The sequence below is a fragment of the Salvelinus namaycush genome, chromosome 22 (assembly GCF_016432855.1).
Source record: "Salvelinus namaycush isolate Seneca chromosome 22, SaNama_1.0, whole genome shotgun sequence".
Taxonomy (NCBI): Eukaryota; Metazoa; Chordata; class Actinopteri; order Salmoniformes; family Salmonidae; genus Salvelinus; species Salvelinus namaycush.
The window spans coordinates 10,349,139-10,362,002 of NC_052328.1; the positions used below are offsets into that span (position 1 = coordinate 10,349,139).

Genomic DNA, 12,864 nt, shown 5'->3' on the forward strand with positions numbered 1-12,864 from the left:
GCCAAACACAATTAAACACAGTTTTTCACACTTCCTGACATTTAATCCTAGTAAAAATTCCCTGTCTTAGGTCAGTTAGGATCAACACTTTATATTAAGAATGTGAAATGTGAGAATAATAGTAGAGATAATTATTTATTTGAGCTTTTATTTCTTTCACCACATTCCCAGTGGGTCAGAAGTTTACATACACTCAATTAGTATTTGGTAGCATTTCCTTTAAATTGTTTAACTTGGTTCAAACGTTTCAGGTAGCCTTCCACAAGCTTCCCACCCTAAGTTGGGTGTATTTTGGCCCATTCCTCCTGACAGAGCTGCTGTAACTGAGTCTGGTTTATAGGCCTCCTTGCTCACACACGCTTTTTTCAGTTCTGCCCACAAATTTTCTATAGGATTGAGGTCAGGGCTTTGTGATGGCCACTCCAATACCTTGACTTTGTTGTCCTTAAGCCATTTTGCCACAACTTTGGAAGTATGCTTGGGGTCATTGTCCATTTGGAAGAGCCATTTGCGACCAAGCTTAAACTTCCTGACTGATGTCTTGAGATGTTGCTTCAATATATCCACATCATTTTCCTACCTCATGATGCCGTCTATTTTGTGAAGTGCACCAGTCCCTCCTACAGCAAAGCACCACCACAACATGATGCTGCCACCCCTGTGTTTCACGGTTGGGATGGTGTTCTTCTGCTTGCATGCCTCCACCTTTTTCCTCCAAACATAATGATGGCCAAACAGTTCTATTTTTGTTTCATCAGACCAGAGGACATTTCTCCAAAAAGTACAATCTTTGTCCCCATGTGCAGTCGCAACCCTGGCTTTTTTTATGGCGGTTTTGGAGCAGTGGCTTCATCCTTGCTGAGCGGCCTTTCAGGTTATGTCGACATAGGACTTGTTTTACTATGGAAATAGATACTTTTGTACCTGTTTCCTCCAGCATCTTCACAGGATCCTTTGCTGTTGTTCTGGGATTGATTTGCACTTTTCACACCAATGTACGTTCATCTCTAGGAGACAGAACGCTTCTCCTTCCTGAGCGGTATAAACACACCCATGGTGTTTATACTTGTGTACTATTGTTTGTACAGATGAACGTGGTACCTTCAGGCATTTGGAAATTGCTCCCAAGGATGAACCAGACTTGTGGAGGTCCCCCAAAAAAATCGGAGGTCTTGGCTGATTTCTTTTGATTTTCCCATGATGTCAAGCTGTAACGGTCGTCGTAATCCTCCTCCTCGGACGAGGAGGAGAGGCGAGAAGGATCAGACCAATATGCGGAGTGGTTTGTGTCCATGATTATTTATTAACAAAAATAACCGGAACACTAATGAAACAAAATGACAAAAGAGAAACGAACCGACAAACAGTCCCGTGTGGCACAAATACAGACACGAGATACAAACACCCACAAAACACACGTGAATCCCAGGCTGCCTAAGTATGATTCTCAATCAGGGACAACGATTGACAGCTGTCTCTGATTGAGAATCATACCCGGCCGAACACAGAAAATAACACATCGACAACCCACCCCAACTCACGCCCTGACCAACTAAATAAATACAGGAAAAAGGAAAAACAGGTCAGGAACGTGACACAAGCAAAGAGGCACTGAGTTTGAAGGTAGGCCTTGAAATACATCCACAGGTACACCTCCAATTGACTCAAATCATGTCAATTAGCATATCAGAAGCTTCTAAAGCCATGACATCATTTTCTGGAATTTTCCAAGCTGTTTAAAGGTACAGTCAACTTAGTGTATGTAAACTTCTGACCCACTGGAATTGTGATACATTGAATTATAAGTGAAATAATCTGCCTGTAAAAAATTGTTGGAAAATTTACTTGTGTCATGCACAAAGTAGATGTCCTAACCGACTTGCCAAAACTATAGTTTGTTAACAAGAAGTGTGTGGAGTGGTTGAAAAACGAGTTTTAATGACTTCAACCTAAGTGTATGTAAACTTCCGACTTCAACTGTATCAATACATACACACAAACGATCTAGTTCAAATAGGGAAGAGGTGTTGTGCCGTGAGGTGTTGCTTTATCTGTTTTTTAAAATCAGGTTTGCTGCTTATTTGAGCAATATGAGATGGAACGAAGTACTATGCAATAATGGCTCTATATAATACTGTAAGCTTTCTTGAATTTGGGGACTGTGAAATGTCCCCTGGTGACATGTCTGGTGGGGTAAGTGTGTGTGTGTCAGAGCTATGTGTAAGTTGACTATGCAAACATTTTGGGATTTTAATGTTTCTTATAAAAGCAAGAAGTGACGCAGTCAGTCTCTCCTCAACTTTTAGCCAAGAGAGACTGGCATGCATAGTATTTATATCAGACCTCTGATTACAATGAGGAGCAAGACGTGCCTCTCAATTCTGGGCCAGCTGCAGTGTAACTAGTTCTTTCCTTGCAGCACTCGACAACACGACTGGATAATAATCAAGATAAGACAAAACTAGAGCCTGCAGTACTTGCTTTTTGGAGTGTGGTGTCAACAAAGCAGAGCATCTCTATATTACAGACAGACCTCTCCCCATCTTTACAACCATTGAATCTGTATGTTCTGACCATGACAGTTTATAATCTAAGGTAACACCAAGTAATTTAGTCTCCTCAACTTGTTCAACAGCCACACCATTAATTTCCAGATTCAGCCCAAGTCTAGAACTTAGGGAATATTTGTACCAAATACAATGCTCTTAGCTGCCCTGCGATACACCACGTTTTTCATGTATAACATCATAGAAGCTGCCATTAAAGAAAAACCCTTCTAGTTCTATTAGATAAATTGCTCTGAATCCACAATATGGTAGAGGTTGCGAAGCCATAACACATACGTTTTTTCAACAAAAGGTTAAGGTCAATAATATCAAAGGCTGCACTGAAATCTAACAGTACAGCTCCCACAATCTTCTTGTTATCAATTTCTTTCAAACAATCATCAGATATTTGTGACAGTGCAGTACATGTTGAGTGGCCATCTCTATAAGCATGCTTAAAGTATGTTGTTATTGTCACGCCCTGACCATAGTAAGCGGTTTATTGTCTGTGTTTGTTGGGGCGTGATAGTGACTTGGGTGGGTCATCTAGGTGAATGTGTATGTCTATGGTGGCCTGATATGGTTCCCAATCAGAGGGAGCTGTTTATCATTGTCTCTGATTGGGGATCATATTTAGGTAGCCATTTCCCCTTGGTTATTCGTGGGATCTTGTCTACGGATAGTTGCCTGAGTGCACAACAGTAGCTTCACGTTTTGTTTGTGCTTGTTTGTTTTGTTTTGTTGAGATTCGGTTTATTAAAAATATGTGGAACTCTACTCACGCTATCGCCTTGGTCTATTCATTACGACGAGCATGACAGTTATTTTCTTTACAGAGAAATACCATTGCATTTGCTCAAACACCATTTTTTCCAACAGTTTGCTAAGAGCTGGCAGCAAGCTGATAGGTCTGCTGTTAGAATCAGTAAAGGCCGCTTTACCCCTCTTGGGTAGCTGAATGACTTTGGCTTCCCCCCAGGACTGAGGACAAAGGCTTTCTTCTAGGCTCCGTAGAGAGTACCGGTACAGAGTCAATGTGCGGGGGCACCGGTTAGTCAAGGTAATTGAGGTAATATGTACATGTAGGTAGAGTTAAAGTGACTATACACAGATAATAATCAGAGAGTAGCACCAGTGTAAAAGAGGGGGGGCAATGAAAATAGTCTGCGTAGCCCTTTTATTAGATGTTCAGGAGTCTTATGGCTTGGGGGAAAAAGCTGTTAAGAAGACTCTTGGACCTAGACTTGGCGCTCCGGTACCGCTTGCTGTGCGGTAGCAGAGAGAACAGTCTATGACTAAGGTGGCTGGAGTCTTTGACAATTTTTAGAGCCATCCTCTGACACCGCCTGGTATAGAAGTCTTGGATGGCAGGAAGCTTGGCAGGAAGTGATGTACTGGGTCGTACTCACTACTCTCTGTAGTGCCTTGCGGTCGGAGGCCGAGCAATTGCCATACCAGGCAGCGATGCAACCAGTCAGGATGCTCTCGATGGTGCAGCTGTAGAACTTTTTGAGGATCTGAGGAACCATGCCAAATCTTTTCAGTCTCCTGAGGGGGAATAGGATTTGTCGTGCCCTCTTCACGACTGTCTTGGTGTGTTTGGACCATGATAGTTTGTTGTTGATGTGGACACCAAGGAACGTGAAGCTCTCAACCTACTCCACTACAGCCCGTCGATGAGAATGGGGGCGTGCTCGGCCCTCATTTTCTTGTAGTCCACAATCATCTCCTTTGTCTTGATCACGTTGAGGGAGAAGTTGTTGTCCTGGCAGCACACGGCCAGGTCTCTGACCTCCTCCATATTGGCTGTCTCATCATTGTCGGTGATTAGGCCCTCCTTGTTGAGGATCAGCGTGGCGGATGTGTTGTTTCCAACCTTTACCACCTGTGGGCGGCCCGTCAGGAAGTCCAGGATCCAGTTGCAGAGGGAGGTGTTTAGTCCCAGGGTCCTTAGCTTAGTGATGAGCTTTGAGGGCACTATGGTGTTGAACGCTGTGCTGTCGTCAATAAACAGCATTCTCACATAGGTGTTCCTTTTTTCCAGGTGGGAAAGGGCAGTTTTGGAGTGCAATTGAGATTGCGTCATCTGTGGCTCTGTTTGGGACGGTATACCAATTGGAGTGTGTCTAGGGTTTTTGGCATTAGGGTGTTGATGTGAGCCATGACCAACCTTTCAAAGCACTTCCCGGTTACTGACGTGGGTTCTACAGGGCGGTAATCATTTAGGCAGGTTACCATCGCTTTCTTGGGAAAAGGGACTATGCTGGTCTGTTTGAAACATGACTCGGCTAGGAAGAGGTAGAAAATGTCAGTGAAGACACTTGCCAGTTGGTCAGCGCATGCTTGGAGTACACGTCCTTGGTAATCTGTCTGGCCCTGCGGCCTTGTGAATGTTGACCTGTTTAAAGGTCTTACTCACATTGTCTACGGAGAGCGTGATCACACAGTTGTCCGGAACAGCTGATGTTCTCATTGCATGTTTCAGTGTTACTTGCCTCGAAGCGAGCATAAATGTAATTTAGCTCGTCTGGTAGGCTCGTGTCACTGGACAGCTCGTGGCTGTGCTTCCCTTTGTAGTCTGTAATATTTTGTAACCCTGCCACATCCGTTGAGTGATGGAGCCGGTGTAGTAAGATTCAATCTTGGTCCTGTATTGATGCTTTGCCTGTTTGATGGTTCGTCGGAGGGCATAGTGACATTTCTTATAAGCTTCTGGGTTAGAGTCACACTTCTTGAAAGTGGCAGCTCTACCCTTTAGCTCAGTGCGGATGTTGCCTGTAATCCATGGCTTCTGGTTGGGGTATGTATGTACAGTCACTGAGGGGACGATGTCATCGATGCACTTATTGATGAAGCTAGTGACTGATGTGGTGTGCTCCTCAATTCCACCAGAAGAATCCCTGAACATATTCCAGTCTGTGCTAGCAAAACAGTCCTGTAGTTTAGCATCTGCGTCATCTGACCACTTTTGTATTGACCGAGTCACTGGTGCATCCTGCTTTAGTTTTTGTTTGTAAGCAGGAGTCAGGAGGATATAATTATGGTCAGATTTGCCAAATGGAGGGTGAGGGGGAGCTTTGTTCGCATCTCTGTGTGTGGAGTAAAGGTGACCTACAGTTTGTTTCCTTCTGGTTGCACATTTAACATGCTGGTAGAAATGAGGTAAAACTAATTTAAGTTTCCCTGCATTAAAGTCCACAGCCACTAGGAACGCCACTTCTGGATGATTGCTTTCCTGTTTGCTTATTGCCGAATACAGCACATTGAGTGCGTTCTTAGTGCCAGCATCGGTTAGTGGTGGTAAATAGACAGTTACAAAGAATATAAAACTCTGGTTTTCTATAAGGAAATATTACAGTTTTTAAAACCCGTTGGTAGGATATACGTGCTCATAGCTCATCTGTTTTATTATCTAATGATTGTACATTGGCTAATAGGACCAGTGGTAAAGGCAGATTACCCACTCGCTGTCGGATCCTTACAAGGCACCCAGACCTACGTTGCTGATATCTCTGTCTCTTTCTCCTGCGAATGACTGGGGTGAGGGCCTTGTCGGGTGTCTGGAGTAAATCCTTAGCTTACGATTCGTTAAAGAAAAAGTATTCTTACAGTACGGGGTGGGTAATCGCTGTCCTGATATCTAGAAGCTCTTTTCGGGTCATAAGAGACGGTGGCAGAAACATTATGTTCAAAATAAGTGACAAAAAACGCAAAAAAACACAATAGATGAGGACCGTAAAACGTCAGCCATCTCCTCCAGCGCCATTATCAACATTCTTAATATCATCAATCTTGGCATTTAAAACAGTTTTGTCTTCTTTTTGTTGAATTTAGTCACATAATTTCTCAATTTGCATTAAGTCAGCCAGTCAGATGTGCAGCCAGACTTATTAGCTACTTCTTTTGCCCCATCTCTTTCAACCATACAGTTTTTCAATACATTAATGACACTCAAATGTGTCCTACTACTCGTTATGATTTCCCTGTTAAAAGAGGTGTGCTTTCTGGTGTCCTTTGCAGAAGTGTGAATTGTTTACCGTGTGCGTTTGTTTCATCAGTGAGTTTTCGAGACTTAGTGTTTGTTGTTTTTCCAGTGTACTGTGATCCTGCGGCTACTGTTTATCAGTAAAGTATTTACGTTTATCCTTAACCACTGATTCCTCGTCTAGTCTCTTCTCTGCACCTGGGTCCCACCTCACCACGTCACAGCAGGCTTCTGCCAAAACATGGACCCAGCAGAGATCACCCAGATCAAGAATGTTGTAACCCACCATGGAGCACTGCTGGGGCGGCAGCAAGGACAACTCTCCCAAATATCAGAGACCCTCCGGACACTTACCGACTCCCTCCAACCACAGTCCAACCTCATCCCAGGAGGAGCCAATGCCCAAGTCTAATCGCCCAGTGCTACAGGCGTCACCATAGTTCCTCCAGCAATCCTGCCCTGGGAAGCCTAGATCCCAGCCCCCGAGCAGTATGACGGCCACCCGGGAGGATGCAAGGGGTTCCTCACTCAGTGTTCTCTGGTGTTCGAGCTACAGTCCTCCTTGTTTCACACCGATCGGACAATGATGGCCCACATCATCTCTTGACTCTCGGGCAGGGCGTGGGCAACAGCGGTGTGGGAACAGTAGCCACCATCCAGAGCTGCGACGAGTCTTCGACCACCCAGTTGGCAGACGAGAAGCGGCCAGCCAACTGTTCAACATCCACCAAGGGGCCTGGCCTGTGGCTGACTTCACCATTGAGTTCTGCACCCTCACCGCCGAGAGTGGATGGAATACGGAGGCCCTGGTCACCACTTTCCACCAGGGTTTGTCTAACTCCATCAAGGATGAACTGGCCTCTCGGGAACTGGGAGAGGACCTCGAGTCCCTGATGGCGCTGGCAATCAGGATCAACAACCGCCTCCGAAACGCATGAGAAAGCGCCTTTTTGACACCATCCCAGTATCCTGGTTTCCTGAGCACCCCAAGTCCCCCGAACGCAGCATTGAGGGGCCCATGCAGCTGCGACGCATACATCTGAGCCCATAGGAGCGTGAAAGGCACATGTGTGAAGGCTGCTGCCTCTTCCTGCTGAGGTCTCGGCCATCTCCGAGCTACATGACCAGAGCTGACGGGAAATGCCAGGGCTCGCCAGGACAAGGGGAGACCCTGTTGAGCTGTGCAGTTACCCCCTGGCTACCAAGTCACCATTTGTCTCTACACTACCCGCAACCATCCACTGGGACAACCGTCAGCACCAGATTCAAGCCTTAGTGGACTCCAGGGCCACAGATCTCATTAATTTCATTAATCAATATTTCGCCAGGAAATTACAAATCTCCTGCTTGAAATGTCTCATCCCTCTGCAGATTCAAGCCCTCGATGGACGTCCCATTGGCTCCGGCCAGGTGGTATATCAGACCAAGCCCGAAAACCCCCTTATCCTAGGGTACCCCTGTCTAGGGCTACATAACCCACTATTCCTTTGGTCCATGGGACACCTACTAGACTGGGGTAAGGACTGCCAGCCTAAGTATCTAAGACCCCCACCAAAAGCCTTGCCATGTCCTCCTGCATCCATTGAAGACCAAGGCTTCTTTGCTCACCCTCCCGAATACTTCGACCTCCGGGAGGCCTTCAGTAAGAGGCAAGCTGCCACCCTTCCCCCCCATTGTCCATACGACTGTGCCATAGAACTCCTACCCAGCTCCACACCTCCCCGGGCCGTATATACTCCCTCTCGACCCCTTAAGCAGCAGTCATAGACAATTACATCCGGGAGTCGCTGGAGGCAGGTTTCATTCGCCACTCTACATCCCCAGCTGGTGCAGGCTTCTTCTTCATGGGTAAGAAGGATGGAGGCCTGTGTCCTTGTATCGATTTCAGAGGGCTGAACCGGATTACGATCTAGAATCGTTACCCCCTACCCCTGATGTCCGCCGCCTTGGACTTGGCTCAAGGGGCCAAATTCTTCACCAAACTGGACCTCCGCAACACTTACAATCTGGTGAGAATCAGGGAGGGAGATGAGTGGAAAACTGCCTTTAAGAGAGGTTTAGCATTCTCTGTCGCTTTTGAGTAGTTTATGTGAAAGAGCAACCTAGAATAGGAACTTTTTCTTAGCAAGACTTCAAAGTTCTTATATGAAATACCCATGACTGCCAACTTGGGAGAGTGGAGGAGAAAGGTAGAGAGGCGAGTACAGGAGGGCAGGTCAGACGAGATAAAATAGCATATTCCTTAGTGTCACATGCATTTTGAGTTATACCTGTATACTCTCAGAAGAGAGGGTAGTTAGTACCAAGAATGGGTTCTTCATTTTGTCGCTGTAGGGGAACCCTTTTTTGGGCTGTGGAGAATATTTTTATTTCGTTTTTTTGAATAACCCTTTGTATAACTATTTGTATGGTTCTTCATTACATTGTTAGAACCAGAGGGTTCTTTATTACACTGTTGAAAATTTCCCGGCTACTGGTTGCAGTGAAAATATGGTAAATATTCAAAAAGCAGCTGTATTTTCAAAGTTGGATTAAGGTATTTTTGCTGTAAGGGACAGTATCCTTCTGTATTCTGATAACCTGGAAGTGATCCTCACTTGGGATTTGAACTCACAACCTCTCAGTTGCTATTGACCTGAATTTCCTGTACACCCCCGAGTCTGTAGGTATAATGGAGATTTGTAAAAATACTAGAATATTGGGACAAAAGTTTCTGTCATTTGTCCCAATGGGGTTCCATTTAGAACTATCTCATGAAGAACCCTCTGGTTCCAGGTAGAACCAATAACAGGCTCTAGTTATACTTATAGGATACTTCAGATGCGCTTATGGCACACACTGTTAGGTACTCACATGGTACAGGTCGGTATCTTTATTGGTAAATGTGCGCAAAATCTAATATATTGGGACATTTTTCTACCCAATATATTCAATATAAGGTACAATCATTACTGCACTCATTAGCATATTTGCAGGCATGGTCTAAAATATGTTGTATTTGTGCCAACCATTAGTGGAAGTGTTGTACGAGTTAAAATGGTTCCATCATTATATTGATAAAGGTTGAGCAACTCATTTGTCTACTTCCAGTTCTGCAATCTTTGTAATAGCTTATAAATATCAAGAGCTGCACTGAACCTCAACAGGATCAGTGTCCCTGAAACAAGGACGGTTGTTGCTAACGTGCGCTAATGTGACTAGAATGACTTTGTAAAAACAGCCAACTGTCCGGGACATAGACATGTCTTATATGGGCAGAAAGCTTAAATTAACTGCAGTTTCCAATTTACAGTAGCTATTACATTGAAAAATTACCATGCTATTGTTTGAGGAGAGTGCACAACAACAAAACACTTTTATCACGGCAACTGGTTTGATACATTCACCGCTGAAGGTAAATACTGTACTTACATTCAGTAATCTTGCTCTGATTTGTCATCCTGAGGGTCCCCGAGATAAAATGTAGCATAGTTTTGTTTGATAAAATTCCATTTTTATATTAAAATGTAGGAACTGGGTTCTACAGTTTGAACCTCTTCCACAAACTTCAAAGTGTTTCCTTTCAAATGGTATCAAAAACATGCATATCCTTGCTTCAGGTCCTGAGCTACAGGCAGTTAGATTTGGGTATATCAGTTTAGGCGGAAATTGGTAAAAAGGGTACGATCCTTAAGCGGTTGAGGTTTGCATTTTCCGATTAACTTAATGGCAGTTGGTCACAAGGAAGTTTGTGTTTATTTTTGAATAATTTATTGTGAGTTTGCAGCAAGTACACTACCTTCAGAAAGTATTCAATAAATCATCAATCAAATGTATTTATTTATAAGCCCTTTTTACATCAGCAGATCTCACAAAGTGCTTATACGTAAACCCAGCCTAAAGCCTCAAACAACAAGCAATGCAGATGTAGAAGCATGGTGGCTAGGAAAAACTCCCTATAAAAGGCAGGAACCAAGGAAGAAACCTAGAGAGGAACCATGCCACGAGGGGTGGCCAATCCTATTCTGGCTGTGCCGGTTGGAGATTATAAGAGTACATGGCCATTAAGGCCAGATCGTTCTTCAAGATGTTCAACTGTTCAAAGATGACCAGCATGGTCAAATCATACTCATAGTGGTTGTAGAGGGTACAACAGGTCAGCACCTCAGGAGCAAATGTCAGTTGGCTTTTCATAGCCGAGCATTCAGAGGTTGAGAAAGCAGGTGCGGTAGAGAGGGAGAGAGAGAGGAAGAGAGAGAGAAAGAGAGGGAGCGAGAGGGTCAAAAGCAGCAGGTACGGGACAAGGTAGCACGTCCGATGAACAAGTCAGGGTTCCATAGCCGCCGGCAAAACAGCAGAAACTGGATCAGCAGCACGACCAGGTGGACTGGGGACGGGGACAGCAAGGAGTCATCAGGCCAGGTAGTTCTGAGGCATGGTCCTAGGGCTCAGGTTCTCAGGGTGGGGAGAGACAGCGACAGCGAGAGCGAGAGAGAGAGAGAGAGAGAGATGGAAGACAGAAAGAGATGGGAGAGATGTGAGAGAGAGAGATGGGAGAATTAGAGGGAGCATACATAAGTTCACACAGAACACCAGATAAGACAGGAGAATTTCACCAGATAGAACAGACTGATCCTAGCCCCCGGGTATATAGACTACTGCAGCATAGATACTGCCAAAGCACAGCCCCCATACCACTAAAGGGAAATCAACAGAACACCAACTTACAGTACTACTCTGAGACAAGGCTGAGTACAGCCCACAAAGATCTCCTCCACGGCACAAGCTGGAGGGGACGCAAAACCAGACAGGAAGATCACGTAAGTGACTCAACCCACTCAAGTCAAGTATAACGAAAAAAGCAACCCTCCTAGAGACGGCATGGAAGAGCACTAGTAAGCCAGTGACTCCCCAGTAGTGGGGTCAGAGGCAGAGAATCCCAGTAGAGAAAGGGGAGCCGGCCAGGCAGAGACAGCAAGGGTGGTTCGTCACCCCAGTGGCTTGCCGGTCACCTTCACACCGTTGGGTCAGACTACAGTCAATCATAGGATCTACTGGAGAGATGAGTTTTCAGTAAAGACGTAAAGGTCGAGACCGAGTCTGCGTCAGATTTTTGCAATGTTGACTTTTTCCACATTTTGTTGAGTTACAGCCTGAATTTAAAATGTATTAAATTGAGATCACTGGCCTACACACAATACCCCATAATGTCAAAGTGTAATTATGTTTTTCGAAGTATTTACAATGTAATAATAAATGAAAGCTGAAATGTCTCGAGTCAATAAGTATTTGTTATGGCAAGCTTAAATAAATTCAGGAGTAAAAATGTGCTTCAAAAGTCACATAAAAGTTGCATGGACTCACTTTGTGTGCAATAATATTGTTTAACATGATTTTTGGCAAGGACTAAGGAGTTTTTGGTTATAAAAAGAAACGGAAGAAAGCTAAGCAAAGGCAAAATCATAGAGGAACATTTTCCAACAGACACTGGGAGACAAACATACCTTTCAGCAGGACAATAACCTAAAACACAAGGCCAAATGTACCCTGGTTTTGCTTACCAAGACGACATGAATTGTTCCTGAGTGGTCTAGTTACAGTTTCGACTTAAATCGGCTTGAAAATCTATGGCAAGACTCGAAAATGGCTCTCTAGTAATGATCAGCATCTAGCGTGACAGAGCTTGAAGAATTTAAAAAAGAATAATGTGCAAATATTGTACAATCCAGGTGTATAAAGCTTAGAGACTTACCCAGAAAGACTCACAGCTGTAATTGCTGCCAAATGTGATTCTAACATGTATTGACTCAGGGGTGTGACTACTTATGTATTTGATATTCAATACATTTGTAAAAAATACATAAACACATTTTATCACTGTGTGTAAATGGGCGAGGAAAAACATGCATTTAAGCCATTTTGAATTCAGGCTAACACAACAAAATGTGGAATAAATCAACGGGTATGAACACTTTCTGTAGGCACTGTAGTGATTCTAAAATTCACAGGAACTTCCCGTTGCTGATTTTTGGCACGCTCACTTACCTGACGGTGTGGCAGGAAGGTCAGTTGGTTGTCAGCCAAGAGGTTGAGGCCAGGTGAGGCTGTCCCAAGTGTGCTCACCAGAAATAATGCTTAGTAGTACTTTCCTGCTGTCAAATGACCTAGTGGCCTCATGGGTGGAATGTTATTCATATTTTTAAAAATGTCTTGGTAAATTTTTTTTTTTTTAAACCTGTCAAAAATCTGTTGTTTCCATGTCAAACTGTTTTGTTATATTTCAGTCTTCTGTGAAGTATTTAAAGTGTAATATTGGGACGCAGGTGTCTTCTTTTTTGTAAGCCCAAAACCATA

General features: G+C 44.2%; 1 protein-coding gene across 1 annotated transcript in view; it reads left to right on the forward strand.

The window, feature by feature from the left end:
- The window catches only part of LOC120017546 (DNA nucleotidylexotransferase-like), a 160,137-nt gene that overhangs the window by 61,616 nt on the left and 85,657 nt on the right, over positions 1-12,864 (forward strand). The window lies entirely within an intron of this gene.